We start from the raw sequence: 20201 nt of genomic DNA on the forward strand, positions 1-20201 counted from the left end.
GCTTGGAAGTAAGGACATAACTTTTGCAAGGCCAAGATTAGGCAATAAGCTAATCTTTCAATGGGGGGATACCTCAATTCGGCCCCGATTAGCCTCTTGCTTACATAATACACTACCTTTTGTACGCCTTCTTCTTCTCTTACTAGCACCGCACTAGCAGCATATTCGGTGATCGCCAGGTAAATGAACAAAGTTTCTCCATCTATAGGCTTTGATAAGACAGGAGGCTGTGCCATGTGGGCTTTTAAGGCTTGGAAAGCCTGTTCGCAGTCCTCAGTCCACTCGAACTTCTTGTTGCCCCTAAGTAGATTAAAGAAAGGGACGCATTTGTCTGTCGACTTTGAAATAAATCTCCTGAGTGCGGCAATCCTTCCAGTCAAACTTTGCACATCTTTGATTTTTACCGGTGATTTCATATCGATCAAGGCTTTGATCTTTTCGGGATTGGCTTCGATTCCCCTCGAATTGACAATGAACCCCAAAAATTTCCCTGAACCAACTCCGAAGGAACACTTGAGAGGATTTAGCTTCATTTGATACTTATTCAAAACATTGAAACACTCTTGTAAATCCTTCACATGTCCTTCTACCTTTTTCGACTTTACCAGCATGTCATCTACGTATACCTCCATGTTTACTCCGATCAACTCCTTAAACATGTGGTTAACTAGTCGCCGGTAAGTCGCACTAGCATTTTCAATCCAAAGGGCATTACTTTATAGCAATATAACCCTGTATCGGTCCGAAAGCTAGTGTGATCCTCGTTAGGGAGATGCATACTGATCTGATTGTATCCTGGGTATGCATCCATGAAAGAGAGGATCTCATGTCCTGCAGTTGCATCGACCAGCTGGTCGATCCTTGGGAGTGGGAAGTAATCCTTAGAGCAGGCTTTATTAAGGTCTGTGAAATCCACACAGGTTCGCCATTTGCTGTTAGGCTTGGGAACCAGTACTGGATTAGAGACCCACGATGGATAAAATGCCACCCTAATGAACCCATTCTCCTTTAGTTTTTCAATTTCTTCTTTGAAGGCTTTCGATCTATCTTTATCGAGCAGCCTTCTTTTCTGTTGCACGGGTGGAAAGCTTTTGTCGACGTTCAGGACATGGCTGATGACTGCAGGATCTATCCCAGCCATGTATTTATGTGACCAGGTGTAAACTTCCTGGTTCTTCATTAAAAATTCCACCAGTGCGTGCTTTGTTGTTGTGCCCAAATTTTTGCCGACCTTTACAACTCTGGTCGGAAGCTTTTCATCAAGCTGGACCTCCTCAAGGTCCTCGACAGGTCCAACATCTTCCTCAAAATCCCCAAAGCGAGGATCTAAGTCTCTATCCTCACTTTGGGCAACACCCTATTTGGTGACTCCATCACCTGATTGGGCTTGTGTACCAATGGCCATCTGCAATCTTTCTGGGGGAGCGCTCCTCGACATTCTCTTCTTGGCCTTAGAAATTGAGGCATTATAGCACTCCCTTGCTTCCATCTGATTTCCCAACACGCGTCCTACCCTTGCGTCTGTTGGGAATTTCATGGCCAGGTGCCATATTGAGGTGACGACCCGAAGGTCAACCAGTATGGGCCTTCCAATTACAGCATTGTAAGCCGAAGGACAATCGACCACTAAGAAAGTAGTGAGTAATGTCCTGGTAGCGGGCGCTGTACCTGCTGTTGCCGGAAGTTTGATTGACCCTGTTGGAGCGAGTCCCTCACCAGAGAAGCCATAAATTTTTTGGTTGCAGGGCTCCAAGTCCTTGACAGACAACTTCATTCGTTGTAGCGAAGATTTATACAGGATGTTAACTGAACTTCCTGTATCGACCAGGACTCTTTTTACCATCATGTTGGCAATTTGAACATCCACGACCAGCGGATCAGAATGTGGGAATCAGACATGTTGGGCATCACAATTAGAGAAGGTTATTCACCGTCCTCTGTCCGAGCCTTCTTTGATGCCTGGTCCTCCACAGTCATCATCTCGATGTCCTGGTCGTGGCGTAGGGTCCGAGAATATCGTTCCCTTGCCTTTCCGCTGTTTCCCGCAAGGTGCGGGCCTCCGCAGATGGTAAGTAAAGTGCCAGCTACGGGATCAGGCTGCAAAGGTGGCGAGCATTGGCGTGCAGGCGCCTGCTCGTTGCCACCTGGAGCCTCTCGTTGGGAAGCCCTCGAGGCCCATAGGTATCTCCTCAAGTGTCCTTGTCTAATAAGGAACTCGATTTCATCTTTCAGCTGGTTACACTCGTTCGTATCGTGTCCGTAGTCTTTATGAAAACGACAGAACTTGGTGGTATCCCTTTTCGAAATATCCTTTTGAATGGCAGCGGGTCTTTTGTAAGGCACACTGGAACTTGTGGCCTAATATACCTCTGCTCGAGACTCGACAAGGGCAGTGTAGTTAGTGAACCGTGGCCCATAACGGTTGCCCTTAGCGTGCTTACTCTCAGAGGTAGAAGGTTCGTTATGGGGTCTCTTCCCCCCATTTTTGCCGTTGCCGTTCCTGTTGCCTTTACCGTTGCCGTTGGGTTTTGACCCATTGGTGGATTTGGCAGGGTCTTCAGTCCCCTTATCTTTGTTTGAGGTCTTTCCCTCACTGGCAATGGCATCCTTGAGCTTGATGTATCGATCAGCTCGATCCAAAAATTCTTGGGTAGTCTTAACCCCATGCTTTCTGAGGCTACTCCACAGAGGCGTACGACGTCTAACTCCTACAGTTAGGGCCATCATTTTGCCTTCTCCTCCCACTGTTTTGGCTCCAGTAGCTGCTCGCATAAAGCGCTGGACATACTCTTTCATTGGTTCTCATTTTTGCTGGCGTATCTCAACCAGCGGGTTTGCCTCAGTTGGGTGCACACGAGCCGCATAGAATTGTCCGTAAAACTCCTTTACGAACATCTCCCAAGATACAATACTTGCAGGAGGGAATTTAAAATACCACTCCTGTGCAGCATCAGAAAGTGTTGCAGGGAAGATCCTGCACCGAGCGTCTTCGGACACCTTCTAAATGTCCATCTGTATCTCAAACTTATTGACATGAGATACCGGGTCACCATACCCGTCAAAGTTCGAAAGTGTGGGCATCTTAAACTTACTGGGAGTCTCTGCCACAGCTATCCTCTGAACGAAAGGAGTGCCCCTTCTCCTGTCGTACTCGATGTGAGACGTTCTTCCCCCGACCAGCTATTGCACTGCTTGGTTCAGGCATCTATCTGGGCTTGCACGGCTTCAGGAACCCCCGGGGCCTCTGCTACCGGGGGAATGTACTCGTCGTGCCGTTCCCGGCGGTCATTGAGTACATCCCTTAAGTCTTCGTCTCTTCGCCCTTGCTCGCTTGCTCTGAGCCGGTTAAAGACGTTGTTTTGTCTGGGCTGCTCCCCAACGTTACGTCTCACTTGTTGGTCTTCTCTAGGTGGTGGGCTTCTGCCTCCACCTCTCTCTTCATTTCTCCGACCGGCATTCCCTCTACCTGAGTCAGCCTCATTGTAGCCATGGCCATCTCTGAACCTTGATTGGCTATGGTGGGACCGACTGTCCCATCGGTTGCCTCCTTAGGCCGGAACTTCCTGAGCGTTAAGGGGAGGCCTGCGCTGGTCAGTAGGTCCCCGTGCATTATCATACCGTGGGGGGCCCCTGACCGCAGAGCTTATCTCCGAGTTCCTTCTGTTGCCAGAAGGACGTTGTCCCCTGCTCGGTGGGTTTGTCTCTTCACCCCCTTGGCGTCTAGGACTGCGGGGCTGTTGCCTGGCCCTATTCTGCCTTGGCTGCAGGGGATTGCCTCGACCAGCCTGGGATGGAGGTTGCATCTCAGGATCCCTTGGAGGGACATCATCCTAAGGCATTAGGGGCTGCTCGGGCCTTTGAGGGCTCGTTGGCTGGATCAGAGGGCTAGGATTGGGACCCCTTTGAGGTGGCCCATTCAAGGGTTGATCAGGCTGTGAGGCAGGTGCAGCCTGATTCCTAGCCAATTGTAGGGCTGCTTCGAGGGCTGCCATGGCCTCCCTCTGACAACGGTCCATCTCCGCCTGTCTTTCACTCAGCTCTTGGCGCTGACACTCTATTTCTTGCTGTTGTCGCGCCATAATCTCTGCAGCACTTTCTTGGCTGGCCCTCAGATTGGCCAATTCATCTTGCAATACCCCCAGGGTATTTCTCAGCGTTTCGTAGTCCAGTTCCTCCTCATCAAATTCCAAGTGTGGCTCATTTTCATCCATGTTCGGAGGAGGAGGTTGAGATGGTGCAGCGCCAGCCGCCTGCCCAGTCTTCTTTGTTGTTTTTGCCATTAGTGCTTCAACAACCTCGTCTCAAGCTCTCAATGAAAGCACCAGAATGTTGACCCTGATTTTGGTCAACTGACACGAAGTCAAATGCTTGATGTGATGGAAGGTGTTGAAATAGATCTAATGGAAAGAACAGTAAACGACACAACGAATTATAGTGGTTCGGCCCCACGAAATGGTAATGACCTACGTCCACTTAAGCTATTATTGATATTAATTTTCAAAGGAGTGATCAAAGAAATAGGGTTCTCTGAGTTTCACAGGCCTGAGAGAGATGAATAATACAATCGTCAGATAATCACTCTAATTCTCTTGTAAAGTATAAACTTAAATCAGCCAAAAAGTCTCTTCCTTGAGCTATTTCTCTCTATTTATAGGCTCAAGGAGGATTACACGAATTAGTTACAGATATTTTTTCCTAAATAATCGGATCATCGTGGATCATGGGAGATAATCTCGGATATGATTACAATTGTACTAGATTATCTAAAAATATATGGAGTATACGACCAGGCTGGTCGTATATAAAATTTGAATGTTACGTCAGGGGAATCTCACTGGTCGATGGTCGAACAAAACTTCAGCCAGGTGTCAGCCACGTGTTAAAAGCGCTTGCCACATCACCCATGCCTGCTTTTTGGATAACAAAATAAATAAACAATTAATAGTGAATCGAGTAGCTATTGGGTATTTTTATAATTACAACTCTTGAAAAAATAGAAATAAATTACAAAATGGGCTATTGATGTAGAAACCACAGTCTTCTCTCTTCTTCTTTTCAAGGCTCATACTATGTAATTTTGGGAATCACCATGGCCCGCCACCATTAATTAGAAAAATAAATTTCTAATTACTAAAAAAAATAAAAACAATTTTAAAATTAATTAACCCTATTAATCTTGTCTAATTAGTTGTAATTAAATAATTGAAATTTAATTAATTATTTAAATTTGAGATATTTTAAAATATCTTAACTAACTATATTTTAATTTATGAAATTAAAATAAACAGTTAAAATTCAAATTAAATAGTTTTCACAATTTTAACTAAGTGACAAGGTATTTATGCAAAAATTTAAAATTAGTTGTTATTTAAATAATAAAAGTTTAAAATAATTATTTTAAAAACTAACAACTAATAGCTATTGAAAAAATGATAGTTAATTTCTAATTAAACCTATTTTAACAAATTAACAAATTCAAATAATATTTAATTATATAGTTGTATAAAATATTTAAATAATTAAACCTATTATTTAAACTCATATATATTAGAAAAATATCCTAAACAACTAACTAATTTTATTTTTCAGAAAAATAATTTAGATATTTTTAATTTCTATTTAACAAACAAAAAATATCTAAAACCAATTTTGCAAGAATATTGGGATATTAAAAAAAATACTTTGGAACTAAAAAAATAGTTCCAAAACTATAGGGTTTCAGCTACTAGGAGTCGATTGTGGGGGTGGTGGTCAAGTGCTTGACCGGCGACTCGGGAGGGAGAACCACACGACTGGCAGCAACAAGTGCCTCCACTGCCGTGTGGTGGAGGTTCGATTGGGTTGGTCGCATAAAGGCAGCGTGATGTACGTATACATGCATGGCTCACACGCATGCATGCGGCTAGGCTGCATGGGGATCGTAAGGTCTAGTTGACCAACAACTCGGGCCCCGGGACGGTGTAGGTCCGATCGACCATGCTATCGAGACCAAAAGGTCCCAACGTCGACAAGGAGTTGTGAAGCTCCGGGGCCAGGCGGCTTCGATCAGCCATGGGGAACGAGATCAGGGTGGCCTGATTGAGAAGTGGAGCTCCATCCGTTTGGAGCCAGAGGCGACGGGACCGTGGTGGTCCGATTGCATGGTGTGGGACGTCCGCCTGGACCCTTGGGATCCGATCCATTTAGTAGCATCTGGACCTTGTAAGGCCAATCGTGCGTGGCTTTGTAACTTTAGGACCGAGACACATGGTTGGAAGCCGTGGCTCGGGTTGGTTCTCTGGGGCCGATCGGGTTTTTGGCTCGTCGTTGTCTCGGTCTCATCTCGATGAGGCCGGGGTTCACTCTTTGAACCTGACCTCGCTCATCCATGGTGAGTGAAATTTTTCTAGCAATAATTTACATTAAAATTACAAAAAAAATTCCTATGGCATTAAAAATGGCTTACAAGAATTCTAATGATGCATGAAAAAATCATAACCCAATAGTACCATATAATTAACGATTCACATTCAACCACACATTCATAAATTCAACCATACATTCACATATATATCACATACATATTAAATGCAAGAAACTCGTACAACATTTAATGCAAACATATATGGAGATAGCTCTGATACCAATTGTTGGTTTTTATGGTCTAAATTAGAGAACAACATAAGTAATTTTATTTTTTAAAATAAAATCAATTAAAAACATAAGCCCAGAATCTCAACATATATGCATTGCATTAAATTAACCACATAAAAGGTAGAGAAAATTACCTCTTGATGCCTATCAAGATTCCTTGTATCTTTTTTTTTATTTACGATCATCCAATCCTCAAATTTCCAACGTGGTAGATCTCACACCTTGATCTTTCGAATTAGCCTCTAACACATCAGGACGTGTGTGGGCACGTAAATTACTATAGGATTGATTTCTAGTGATCACTAAGTGTTCTCAACTCATGAGACTTAGTGATGGTGAAGAGAAAATGGAAGAGTTACTTTTTTGAGAGCGGCTAGGCTTTTAGACAATTAGATCGATCATCTTAGATCAAACCTATAATGATATAATTATAGAATTTTATTTAATCCAATAAAATAAAGATAAATAATATTTTTTTATTTAAACTAAATTTAAATAATAAAATATCTTGATTATTTTTTATTTAAGATTATTTTTTATTTAATATCCAATATTTTAAAATAACTTATTAAATAAATACATTTTGAATATTAATCTAATAAAATATCCAAGACAAATCCACATGGCAATCCTATAGAGCTACACTCCTAAGACTATACAGTCATAGGCGTGTGGCATTATTTTAATGCCCAAAAATTATTTTTCTCAATTTGTCTTAAAATAAAATAATCTATTTATAATTAAATAAATATCAGTTAATCATAAATTAACCTTATTTTATTTTCTATTGGATTAAAATAATATCTTTAAATAAAATATTTATTTTATCTATCCTTTATAATATTATTTAAATAATTAAATAATACTCTTTTAACTAATACATAGTATTATTAAATAAAACTAAATAGTTAAAAATAATTAATTAAATAATAATAATTATCTCAAAATTACCATTTTGCCCTTGAGAATAAAATCTCTTACAAGCTAGTCCTTTCTCTCACTAATCTTTCCTTAGTCAATCTTACCCTGGACAATGTAGTACAGAGGTGACTTGGGGACCATGGACTTACAATTCTAAGCTCCAATAAATCAGATTATTAATTGAACTCATCAATGTAATAACCTTATTTATTAATCTCATTATTGCTCCACTATAAATATGGAATTGCACTCTTAGAAAATATAGAATTATATTTACTGAGTTCTAACTAGTAGTCCATTGATATAATCAATATAAGTAGTTCTGTCCTCCAATTTATTAGTACGTAATTAGAGCTGGTCAAAATTACTGTTTTACCCTTCTAATTATCTCTTGATTCCTTAAGTACCATTAATTGATAATGAATAGTTTATCTATAATCCCATTATAGATTTGAGCTCAATAACTAAACTCACTCCCAGAATTAACCCTCAAGGGAACTAATATTCGATCCTTTACGGAAAGCTTGGATTCCACTGTTGTGTAACATGTTCCCAGCCATTCATGTTATTAAGTTCCCAAAACAAAAGTTATTCGATATCATTATGTTGACGCCGTTTTTCGTCAATAGTGAATAAAGAGCACGAAAACAATAAATGGTTATGGCCAGAAAAATACAATAAGACAAACAGGATTTTTTACATGGTTCAGCAGTTAACTCTGCCTAGTCCACGAGTCTTTGTTATTAGAACTTAAGATGATTTCTGGAAATTCTTCAAGAATGAATTCTCCAGAGTTTCTCTCAAGATCACAAAATTTTGGTCCTTTACAACGGTGCATGACTTCTCTATTTATAGAGGATATTTCAGAATACTATCCCACATGTTTCGGGAAGTTATTATGTATATGTAAATAAATTTAATGGCATTAAAAGCCTGTAACTCCTATATACAAGGAAACGTCCCCTGAAGATCAGGGGGCGTATAACTGAATAATAAATACCCCTTTATTATAGGGGATTTACAACAATGAATGTAGACCGCGTCTCTCCAAAATGACTCACTAAGATATTCAAAGTTATCAATCTACATCGTCAGTGCCGTGCCCACCCAGGTCTCTTAATGACTTTCGAGCTGTAGCATTTTCCCTGAGATCATGTGGCTTCGAGCTCATACTTATGTCAGGCTCGGAGCCCCTGATCCGAGGTCATCCAAGAACAGACGTACTTCGATGTCTGCCTTTCGAGCTTGTGAGGATTTCGAGGCTACCATCTTCGAGGTTGCCCCTGCTTTGTAGGTTCGGTGCCTAGGTGGCGGACACGTGTTTCAGACATTACAAGCCCATTCGTGACGAATCCAGCTTTCGAGATCACAATTCTTAAGGCTCGAAATCTGGGTGTAACATTTTGCCCCCTCAAAAGTATTTGTTCGAATCCTATGAGAATGAAACTTTTGAACTACTTTCTTCAGGAACCGCACCGTTACACATACTTGAGGGTGGACACGTGTCAGTCGGGTATTGCTCATCCAAGGTACTCGAGTACCTTGGAAATCCGCCCACGATCGTTCGCCTGCCACTTTTTTGGTGCCATCTTGTCATTTGTCCCTGGCCGTCAGATTTTATAAGGATTCTGGCCAATGGCTCAGATTAATCCCTTTCTACCACTTTTTACTATCTATATATAAGGCCCTGGACATCTTCTTCCTCTTATTTTACACTCATCAAAGAAAAAAGAAAAGAGACAAAACCAGAAGCCATCCCAGAGAGCTTTTTGCTTTTGCATGTTCTCCCAGCCAAAGAAACAAAGGACCGCCAGTTTGTTCGAGACCGTAAGGTTATACCTGCAACCTCTCCTTCAATCAACTATTTCTCTGCAATCACCCTTATTGTGTAAGTATCTGATGATCTTTTCATTTTCCTTTATGCCGGTTTCTGTCTGTGTTGTTCTTTTATTTTTTGGAATGTACTGGTTTATTTTTTAGTTTGACATGCTAGGAAGCTCTGGCCGATAGGCATTCAAGTTTAAGTTTCCACGCTAGGTTTAAGTCACTGGTTCCAAATCCAGCTTTGATGTAGAACAAGCTCAAACAAGGTCTCTTTTTTCTGGGTTTTCAAAATTTAAAAGACATATCTTGCACACCAAGATATCGGGTACAAAATCTTGGTTTTAAAGAATGCACGATACCCAAGACTACCATTTCTGAATAACCGTCACCTTTTTCCCTGATATTTCGGGATTCTCAAAAATTTGATCCACTCCCCTCCTTTTTCTCGTAGAATACACGTTCTGACTCTTAATCGGGTTTCCGGTATCGAGCTCGTTTCGTACCCAAGCACTCTCCGAGCTTGTCTTGCCAAGCTCGTAATTCTTGAATCCTTGCATGCATGGCCCTCACCATTTTTTCTTTCTCGCTAGATGTCACAAAATCTGGAAAGACGGTGGGGGTCGTTGCTGGCAATTCTGCATTCGCCAAAAACTCCAAGCCCAGAATCATTATTTGCTCGGAACCAATGCCTGATTCGTGAATACGATCTCGCGCGCGAACAGGAAGAAATCCGAGCTCACTATCGCCGCCAAATCGTCGAGGTCATAGAAAAGAAGAGGAGAATCCTTCGAGAGGCTCTTTATCCAGAAACTTATTCAGGGCCCAGGTCGATCCCCCTCGACCCTAGGTTAAAAATGACCATCGCGTACAACCTAGGAGAGCTCCAATTCTCACTGATGGGGGAGCCTTCTAACTCGCAGCCACGGAGGGAGTTCTTCGAGGCCGAGCACTACTGAATTAGGGTTTTAAATCACATGTTTCCCAAAATTATCAGCTTTTTGAGTAACTGTCAACTTTTTCCTTGAAAATCAGGGATGCTTAAAATGAATCCACTTTCCCTTCTTCGCGTCAAATGCATGTTCAAAGCCCGAACCTTAAAATGGCTCAGGGGTTCCCTCGAGTTCGTCATGTTTTTTCGAGATTTTGATCTCGATCGAAATTATTTCGTGATTTTGGGCATTCGAGCTCGAATCACTTAAAATTTTACTTTGATTTCTTGTGTGCCTGGCCCTCACCTTTTTTCTCTTGCTAGATGCCACAGAATTCTGAGAAACGGTGGGGGTCAATGCTCGCAATTCCCTATCTCCCGATAACTCCAAGCCCCGAATAGCCCTTCACTCAAAATCAACGGCTAATTCGCAAGAATAAAGTGAGATGTGAGCAAGAAGATATTCGAGCTCACTTCCGACGTCAAATTGAAGAGGTTGAGGAGAGAAAAAGGAAGAAACTTTGGGTCGCTATCTATCCAGACCCAGACCTCGAGCTTAGACCGATCCTTCTCGACCCTACACTCAAAGTAACTGTTGCCTTCAAGCCTGGTGATCTTGTATTCTCGCTGATGGAGGATTCATCAAACCGCCCATCCACTTCGCAACCGACAGCCATTCCAACCTCAAGGGAGGAATTTTTTAAGGCCGAGCATTACTGGAGCTCAGTTACTTCCTTAAGGTAGATCTCTGAAATCCTGTCCCGCCATGACTTAGGATTGTCAGGCTCGCTGAGATGTCGAGCTCCTACCTCCAATGAGCGAAGCTGCTACATCCCAGGCGATGGCCGCCCTGACAATAAACTTAAGCTTGCGGCCTGGAGTCCCGAGCATATGAAGGCAGGGGCTCTACTACCCTTGAAGTCCTTCTTTAAGGACTTTCTAGATTTTTTGGGGCTCGCGCCCTTCCAACTCCAGACCAATTCATACAGGGTCTTGTCAGCCCCAAGGTCGCTATACCACGAACTGAAGTGGGATGGACCTTCACCAAGAGAGATCCTATATCTCTTCTTACTGAAAAGCAACCCCTCCCGAGCTCGGGGAGGAGATGGCTTCTATTACTTGTCGAGCTATCCCAAGGAGAAGAAGATCTTTGAGGACATGCCCAACCATCCCCCCAACTTCAAGTTGACCTTCTTTTGGACAGATGGCCTGGCTCCTTCGAAGTTCTATTCGTTTTGACGAATCCGTAAGTATACGACCTCCTTTCATTTCATGCTCGATTAATGTTGAAGCTCGTACTAATTGCAATATATTCAATTCTTCAGCCAATTATCATCGTCCTACCCCAACAAACACAATGAAGGAGCACAAGGAGGCTCTGGTCTAGCTACCCTACGGTAGGCATTCCATATCCTACCTTCTCCACGAAGATAAACTTCGAGCCTGCGACATTTTGGAGAAGGATCAATCAACGAATGACACCACCTACCAAAAATATACCATGTGGGAGCATGTACCACTTCCCACTGACAAACTTCCTCTGAGGCCGAGGTCAACGAGCTCGAGGGCCCGATCCCCAGCTCGTCCCCATAGGAGTCTATTCTTGCGGAATGATGCAAATGACGAGGCTTCGAGCTCGAGTGACAGAGGTAAAGTCATCCTCAGCTCGGCCTTGTGGTCTCCTTCCCTTCTAAAATATAGACCCGACACCCTGATCTTATTCCTGGATTATAGGGATAATTTCCATGTATGGTCTTGGGTAGATGATAGGGTCCATAGATTTGATAGCTGGCTGGGGAAATACCAAACCATGTATAGTTTGAATGAAGTTTGGGATGGGATAGTCGTTCAATATATTGAGAACTTTTGAGGTTAACTTCCATGTATAGGGAAAGAACTCCCCCAGCCTCTTCTGAAGATATGGGGATAACTTGGTCGCCGAGCATGAGCTCGGGGGAGAGTTCCAGTTAGTTTTCTAGTCACTTGTCCCTTTGTTTTCATTAAAAGTTTGTTTCACATTTACTTTAGTATTTTTAGCTCGTATACTAATGTATGACTTGATTATGGAGGCGATATGGACTCTGACCTTGAAAATGTGCTCAACAGCCGCTCGGGAGCCAAACAAAGCAAACACCCGATAGCGTCACAAAAGGCAGGACGGCCTGCTAAAGTCCCCCAAAAAGACTGAGGTAACTCCTCCTCCTCCGGGCCCCCAAGGCCCGATCTAGGTTATGACCTCAGACCCCCAAGAAGGGGTTCTTGTGGAAGCCGCTCCTTCCCTACCTCCTGCTACCCAAGCCCTCCAAACGACTGCACCAGCTCCGAAGAAGCCAGTTACAACTTGGGAGCGCTTGCTGTTGATTTCTACTCATTCTGATGAGTATGTTATCGACAGTGCTGCGGGCACCCACGGAGCCACTCTTGGCTCGGACAATCTGTCTCGAGTGGGCCAAAGCTTCATCAATCATGGGGCTCCTCAGTGGAAATTCCTAACCAACTTGCGAGATTCCAATGCTCTTTATGACAAGGGTATCGATCTCATCTCCTCGATAATTTTTTCTATCTCTCTTGTTGTTATTTATTTGGGTTTTACTTGGTATATGCTCTGACCCAATTTGTTTGTGTATAGGCCCTTGCTTCCTTTGCTCAGCTGAATTACAAGCTGAACAATGAGGTTCATTCGAGCATGTCCTATGCTCAAGAGTTGAAGAATCTCCAGCTCAAGCTTGCTGACGAGTTTAAATCTGCCAAGTCAAAGCTAGAGCCGAGGTTGAAGAGAAGAATTCGAGAATCAAAGAGCTCGAGGAAGAGAACTCAAAGGTTAAGGAGCTTGAAAAGTTAAACGCTAAGCTCGAGGAGGAGAAAAAGGCCACCTTCGATATAATGGAGGGTGAAAAGGCTCGCCTCCTCGAAGAATTCAAGCAAAGGAAGGATCGAGCGGTGGACATGGCCATGTACAGGATCTGGGCCAACAATGCCGATCTCGATACGAGCTTCTTGGGTACCCTTGAGGATGAGCTTTTGGATAAATGTAAAGCTCGGTTGGAGGTGGAGGAAGCTGAGGAAGAGGCTGAAAAGGCTAAGGAGGGGTTGAATGCCGTCGAGGGGGATACTCCTGCTTCCTAGAAGCGCGATCATGGGCTGCGTCCCACTAAAATTTTTGTAATAGTTGAACTCCCCTTTTTTTTATATATGCATCCTCGGGGAAAAAACAATTTACAACTCATTTAAGAGTTATTTTTTTGTTTATCCAAACTTTACATATAATTTTATGCTCGACAATAATTTAATATTCTTGCCTTACATTTCTTAGATCGAAATATTTTAAGCAATTTATATTAAATTTTTTCCTTTATGTTTGTTTATCCATACAAACATCTATTGGGTTTCAGCTCGAGTTTCGATGCATTCATGCACATTTTGCTCGATGTATCTGTATCCGTTCTCGTTTTTTGTCAAGGTCGGATCTTACTTTTACCACGCACTCGAAAGTACTTAAGTGGTGTTGATGCTCATAATCTCATCAAGAGAAAATATGAGGTCGAGGCAAGGCCCTTGGGCCACCGTCGTCTCGGGAAGCCATCGCACCATCACGACACGAGTCTGGGTTCGTTCCTCGTGGAGTCGATGCCAGGTGGCCCACATTGGCAAGGCATAGGTGCCAAGGCTCAGTAGCCTCGCGAGGCCCATCTCGCCCATGCACCTCACCTCGGCCATACGCGAGGCTCCTCACGCACCTGCACCTCGGCCATACGCGAGGCCCATCTCGCCCATGCACCTCGCCCATGGCCCCGCCTCGCCATCTAGGCCCGCGCCCTGGAGTGGCCTCGCCCGTGGCCCCGCCTCGCCATCTTGGCTCAAGTGGCCTCGCTCCGGAGTGGCCTCGCCCGTGGCCCCGCCTCGACATCTTGGCTCAAGTGGCCTCGCTCCGGAGTGGCCTCGCCCGTGGCCCCGCCTCGCCATCCTGGCTCAAGTGGCCTCACTCCGAAGTGGCCTCGCCTGTGGCCCCGCCTCGCCATCCTGGCTCAAGTGGCCTCGCCCGTGGCCCTGCCTCGCCATCTTGGCTCAGGTGGCCTTGCCCGTGGCCCCGCCTCGCCATCCTGGCTCAAGTGGCCTCGCCCGTGGCCCCGCCTCGCCATCTCGCCCCTGGCCACGCGTGAGGGGGAGGGCCTCGCGAAGGAATGGGAGCCACGCCACCTGGTGACCACGTGAGCGGAGCCATGCACCAAGGGAGCCGCGCCACCAAGGGAGCCGCACCACCAAGGGGGTCGCTAGGAGGGCGTCTCGCTACGCATCCTTAGACATCCGTCAAGGCCACATGCCTATCAACCAGACTCGTGAGTGATCTCGGAAGGCTTCAGGCATCTCGTGCCAAGGATCCAAGATCTCCACCTCACGCCGGGACCATAACACATACCCAGGGTCCCATTCCTTACACCTTGAGACCCCTATGCTTAGAGGCTCCAGTACGAGTCGAATGGGACATACTTGTATGACCTGGTACTGAGTACGGATACCAGTGCCAGTGGGACTGCTGGGGTAAGAGTCATGGTCCGTACGTCTATGGCCAAAGGTCAGAACCGACACCACTACCTCCTGCGCCACTACGCCTGCCACCACTCATCAGATATGGGTACAGACAAGTAGTGGAGGCATTCTTCTGACATTTGCTCCTGTGCTGGATGTACGACCACAACCTCTGAAGCCACTCCCCTGACATAGTACTTATGTACCCCATGGTCTCCTGGACCACTATGTATCTAAGGGCATTAGAGCCTACTATAAAATGAACTCTAAGACCACCTGAAAAGGGGTTGGAAGTTTTACTGTAGCAAAGGCTTGAGAGTTAATGAAAGATTGATCGATTTCTCCATTGTTATTCTGTCATAATTCTTGAGTTATTGCTTTGATTTCTATAGCTTTTTTATTAACGACCTTGGCTTGATAATTTCTTCCAACTCAACTTAGTTGACGAGTTCTCACCGTCAACAGTTTGGCGCCGTCTGTGGGAACGTTAGTTTTAAGCTACTGTTCCACCATTGTTTCCGGCAAGAAGAAGATGCCAAGACGCTCAAAGCGACTGAGGGAGCCACGGGAAGTAGAGGTTCACCTGAACGGAGTCCAGCTGAAGGCCTCCATGAAGGACGCTCCTCCACCCAGAGACGTGGAGCCCCCTAAGGACCCTGAAGGTCACAGAGGTGATAGGGTGGCCTCATCACCGGCCGCTCCACCTGGAGAAAGTCCTCCAAGAGCACCACCTGGAAATGCTACTGAGTTCCCTCCTCCAAAACCACCGCAGGTACCGAACTTCGGCCGGCAGGAGCCGGGCCCTTCTGCCCATAGGCATGATAAGCACCCTCGGGTCCATTCCATGAGCTCGAGTTCGAAATCTTGGTTTTATGAAGAGGAAATACGCGAGCTCCACCGTAAGAACCAAAGGTTAGAAACCACCTTGGAGAACATGCAAGAGGTCCTGAACGGCCTACTGCAGGGTAAGTCGAGCGTGACCTTGCCTAAGAGGAAGGAGAAGGGCAAGGATGGGGTGGAGACCACTGTACCGGTAGATGATGGGAGGACCCGACACTCAACCAGTAACATCCCCCGAGCGAAGCCACGTGAGCACCCCGAACCGCCTAAGCAGGCCCAGAAGCCAGCGCCGAGGACCAATGCTGCCCCTCGCAATGAGGACGAGGTCACCTCTAAAAGAGCACCCTCAGACTTGCGGGAGGAGCTCAATAAAAAGAGGGCGGGCAAAGGGACCATGCCCCCTATGGCGCCTCGAGAGGGCAAGGGAAAGGCGGATCTTAGCCCGTCCGCTTTGAGGGACACTCTCAGCAAGAGAAGGCAGGACCTAGACACGGAGATGAGGAGCCTGCGGAGCAAAATCGTCACCGTATCAGGCGGTCAGGCCTTTGAGGAGGACTTCGACCATGAGTCACCCTTTGTGAGAGAAATTCAGGTAATCCGGCTCCCTGCCAACTTTAAGGAGCCCAATATGACCCCCTACGAAGGGAACACAGATCCAAAATACCACCTGGATGCATTTAATGATCTGATGAAACTAAGGGGGATTGGAAGTGGTGCCAGGTGCCATTGCTTCGCTGTTACTCTGAAAGGACCCACCTACAAATGGTTCAAAAGACTAAGGCCGGGGTCCATCAGGTCCTGGCAGCAGTTTTCTGACGAATTCCTCCAACAGCACCATGCCGTGCGGGACTACACGATGCCAGGTACCAGCCTGGCCAACGTGAAGCAAGGGGAGAATGAGAGCCTGAAGAGCTACATTCACCGGCTCAATATGGAGGCCATAAAAGTGGGGAGCCTAACGCGCCGAGAGTTAAAAATGGCCATTACTGCTGGAGTGCTCCCAGGAAGCAAGTTGTGGGACATCATGTTGAAGAGGGAAGTCACCGACTTAGATGACTTCTATGAGAGAGCGCAGAAGTACATCCGTGTGGAGGATGGCCACGCAAACCTAAAGGCGGGGAAGGAGGAGTCCCACGCGAAGCCCCCAACTAACGGCGGGTCGAATGTAGCGAAGAAGAAAAGGACGTACGATGGGTCAAGAGATGACCAGCAGAGGAAAACCAAACGAGGGGGTGATCATAGGCAAACGGCTTATACTTACTATACGAACGTCACAGATACCAGGGAGCATATTTACATCACCAACGAAGATCGAGTTCCCTTCAAAAAGCCCCCACCAATGAGAAAGGATCGGTCCAAAAGGGACCCCAGTAGATACTGCCAATACCACAAGGACATTGGACACACCACGACAGAGTGTATTCATCTGAAGGAGGAAGTTGAGGAGCTCATCTGCCGGGGACACCTGGGCCGTTATGTCAGGAGAGAAAGGCAAAGGCCAGAGGACGAGCCCGCGGCACCCCAGGCACAAGAGCGAGCCCTAGAAATACAGGGGGAGGTCCGAACCATTTTTGGAGGTCCAGGATTTGGGGGAGACTCTAGGAAGGGGCGAGATAGATATGCAAGAGAGGCTCGGCGAAGTCCGCCTCCCTGCGTCATGAGTTTAGAACAACGACCCTCGAAGAACTTCAAGGGGGAAAACGACTCGATAACGTTCACTGAGGAGGACGCGCGGGGGGTGCACTTTCCCCACAATGATCCACTGGTGCTGACAGTTCAATTGGCAAATATGCGTGTACATCGAGTCCTAGTGGACAACGGGAGCTCGGTAGACATCCTATATCGCCCTGCTTTGGAAAAGATGGGACTGGGCATTCGTCATCTGAAGCCCTGCCAGTCGTCCCTATACGGATTCACAGGGGACTCAGTGCAACCCCTTGGAATGATCGAATTGACACTTACCATGGGGGAGCAACCCCGGCAGACCACAGTCATGTCTAACTTTGTTGTAGTAGATTGTGCATCAGCTTTCAACGCGGTATTGGGGAGACCCTCCCTAAGAGAATTGAAAGCCATAACTTCAATATATCACTTGGTTGTCAAGTTCCCGACTCCAGGAGGGGTCGCTAGTATGAAGGGGGAACAGAAGGAGGCGAGGGAGTGCTACAAAACCTCACTCCGCGCGCCTGCGAAACCGCGGGAGCCAATGGCCATGATGATACATGAGGCGCTACGTATGCCCACGGGGGGTCCGCAGGAGCTGGATCCTCGGGTCGTGGATGAGTCAAGAGAAGAACTAGTAGAGGAAGTAGAGGAGGTTACGGTGACAGAGGAACTCTTAAGGAAATTGAAGATAGGGAGAAGCCTGCAAGGAGACGTGAAGGAGGAGTTGATGAAATTTTTGAAAGATAATCTAGACGTGTTCGCATGGAGTCATGAGGATATGGTGGGTATAGACCCCAGTGTGATGTGCCACCACCTGAATATCTCCCCAGAGGCAAGGCCCGTCAGGCAAAAGAGGCGGGCACTAGACCTAACAAGATACGCAGCATTAAAAGAGGAGGTTGACAAGCTGAAGGCCAACGGGTTCATCCGTGAGTTTTTCTACCCTGTGTGGGTATCGAACCCAGTACTCGTGCCGAAGCCGAATGGGAAATGGAGAACTTGCGTCGATTTCACAAACCTGAATAAAGCTTGTCCTAAGGGCAGCTTCCCACTTCCCAGGATAGATCAGCTAGTAGATGCGACGGCAGGACATGAGTTACTGAGTTTCATGGACGCCTACTTAGGATACAACCAAATCCCAATGAACCCAGCAGATGAAAAGCACACGTCATTCATTACAGACAAAGGGCTCTACTGTTACAAGGTGATGCCCTTCGGGCTCAAGAGCGCGGGAGCCACCTATCAGAGGTTGGTGAATAAAATGTTCGCCAACCAGATAGGAAGGAATATGGAGGTGTATGTGGATGACATGTTAGTGAAGACCAAAGAAGCAACAGAGCTCAACAAGGACTTGGGTGAGATGTTCGACACACTCAGGAAATACCGGATGAAGTTGAATCCAGTCAAGTGCACCTTCGGGGTATCCTCAGGAAAATTCTTGGGCTTCATGGTCAATTCCAGAGGCATCGAGGCCAATCCTGACAAGATAAAGGCACTAATAGAGATGAGCCCACCAAAGAATAAGAAGGAAGTGCAGTGCCTAACGGGAAGGGTGGCAGCCCTTAATAGGTTTATCTCAAGGTCCACCGACAAGTGCCTCCCATTCTTTGACATCCTCAAAGGGAGCAAAAAGTTCGCTTGGGATGAAAAATGTGAGGAAGCATTTGTCAAGCTGAAAGAGAACCTGGGGAAGCCACCCCTGTTGGCAAAGCCAGAGAAGGGCGAGAAGCTGTACCTGTACTTGGCTGGAAACAACCCATTCTTCCAAAATGAAAGTCATAGTGCTACGTGCTACTTACTCTTCCTGCTCCTGCTAATGCTAGTGGCGCCAACCCTGCCGAGAATTTCTTTCTGACAAGAGCTCACTCGTATTTTTTACACCAATATGCAAATGAAATCCTTCTTCCTTATGATTCTCCTTCGGTGTCTGAGCATGCCATCTGCGCAGCCTTGGTTAAAGGAGAGAAGAAGCAGCAACAACCCGTATACTATATCAGCAAGCGTTTGGTGGACGCGGAGAACCGATATTCGGAGATCGAAAAATTGGCCTATGCACTAGTAGTGGCTTCGAGGAAGTTGAGGCCTTACTTCCATGCACATACAATTGAAGTCTTCACAGATAGTCCTTTGAGGCAGGTCTTGCATAAACCTGAGACCTCAGGGAGGCTGATGAAATGGTCGATCGAGCTGAGTCAATTTGACATTGTTTACACCCCAAGGGCTTCCATCAATGGACAGGTGCTGGCAGATTTTATAGTAGAGCTCACCCATCAGCCGAATGAAGGAAGGAATGAAGAAGGGGAGCAGCCTATTATGGAGGAAGAGCTAGGAGGTTTAGAGGAGTGGAGTTTGCATGTTGATGGGGCATCTAATGAAGGAGGATCCGGAGCGGGCATCATGATGACTGGGCCCGAGGGGCACATAATGTATTGCGCAATCCGATTTGGGTTTGAGGCCTCCAATAATGAGGCAGAGTATGAGGCGCTCCTGGCTGGCCTGCGTTTAGCCCAGGAACTGAGAGTGACGCGCCTTCATATCTTCAGTGACTCTCAATTGGTAGTATGCCAAGTAAAGGGGGAATACCAGGCGAGAGGACCCAAGATGGCAACCTACTTGGAGAAGGTGAAGGGCTATCTGGGACGGTTGGTGGCGTATAATATAGAGCAAATCCCCAGAGAAAAGAATACCCATGCCGATGCACTCGCAAAGCTGGCGTCTACCAAGGATGGTGACATCTTGGAGTCAATACCCATGGAGTACTTACCCAAGCCCAGCATCGAAGGCGTGGACGTGCATATGATTAGTGTCCCAAGGGAGTCATGGACTGAGCCAATCAAGAGGTACCTGGAAGAAGGAACCTTGC

This window comes from Humulus lupulus, chromosome 6 (assembly GCF_963169125.1).
Source record: "Humulus lupulus chromosome 6, drHumLupu1.1, whole genome shotgun sequence".
NCBI lineage: Eukaryota > Viridiplantae > Streptophyta > Magnoliopsida > Rosales > Cannabaceae > Humulus > Humulus lupulus.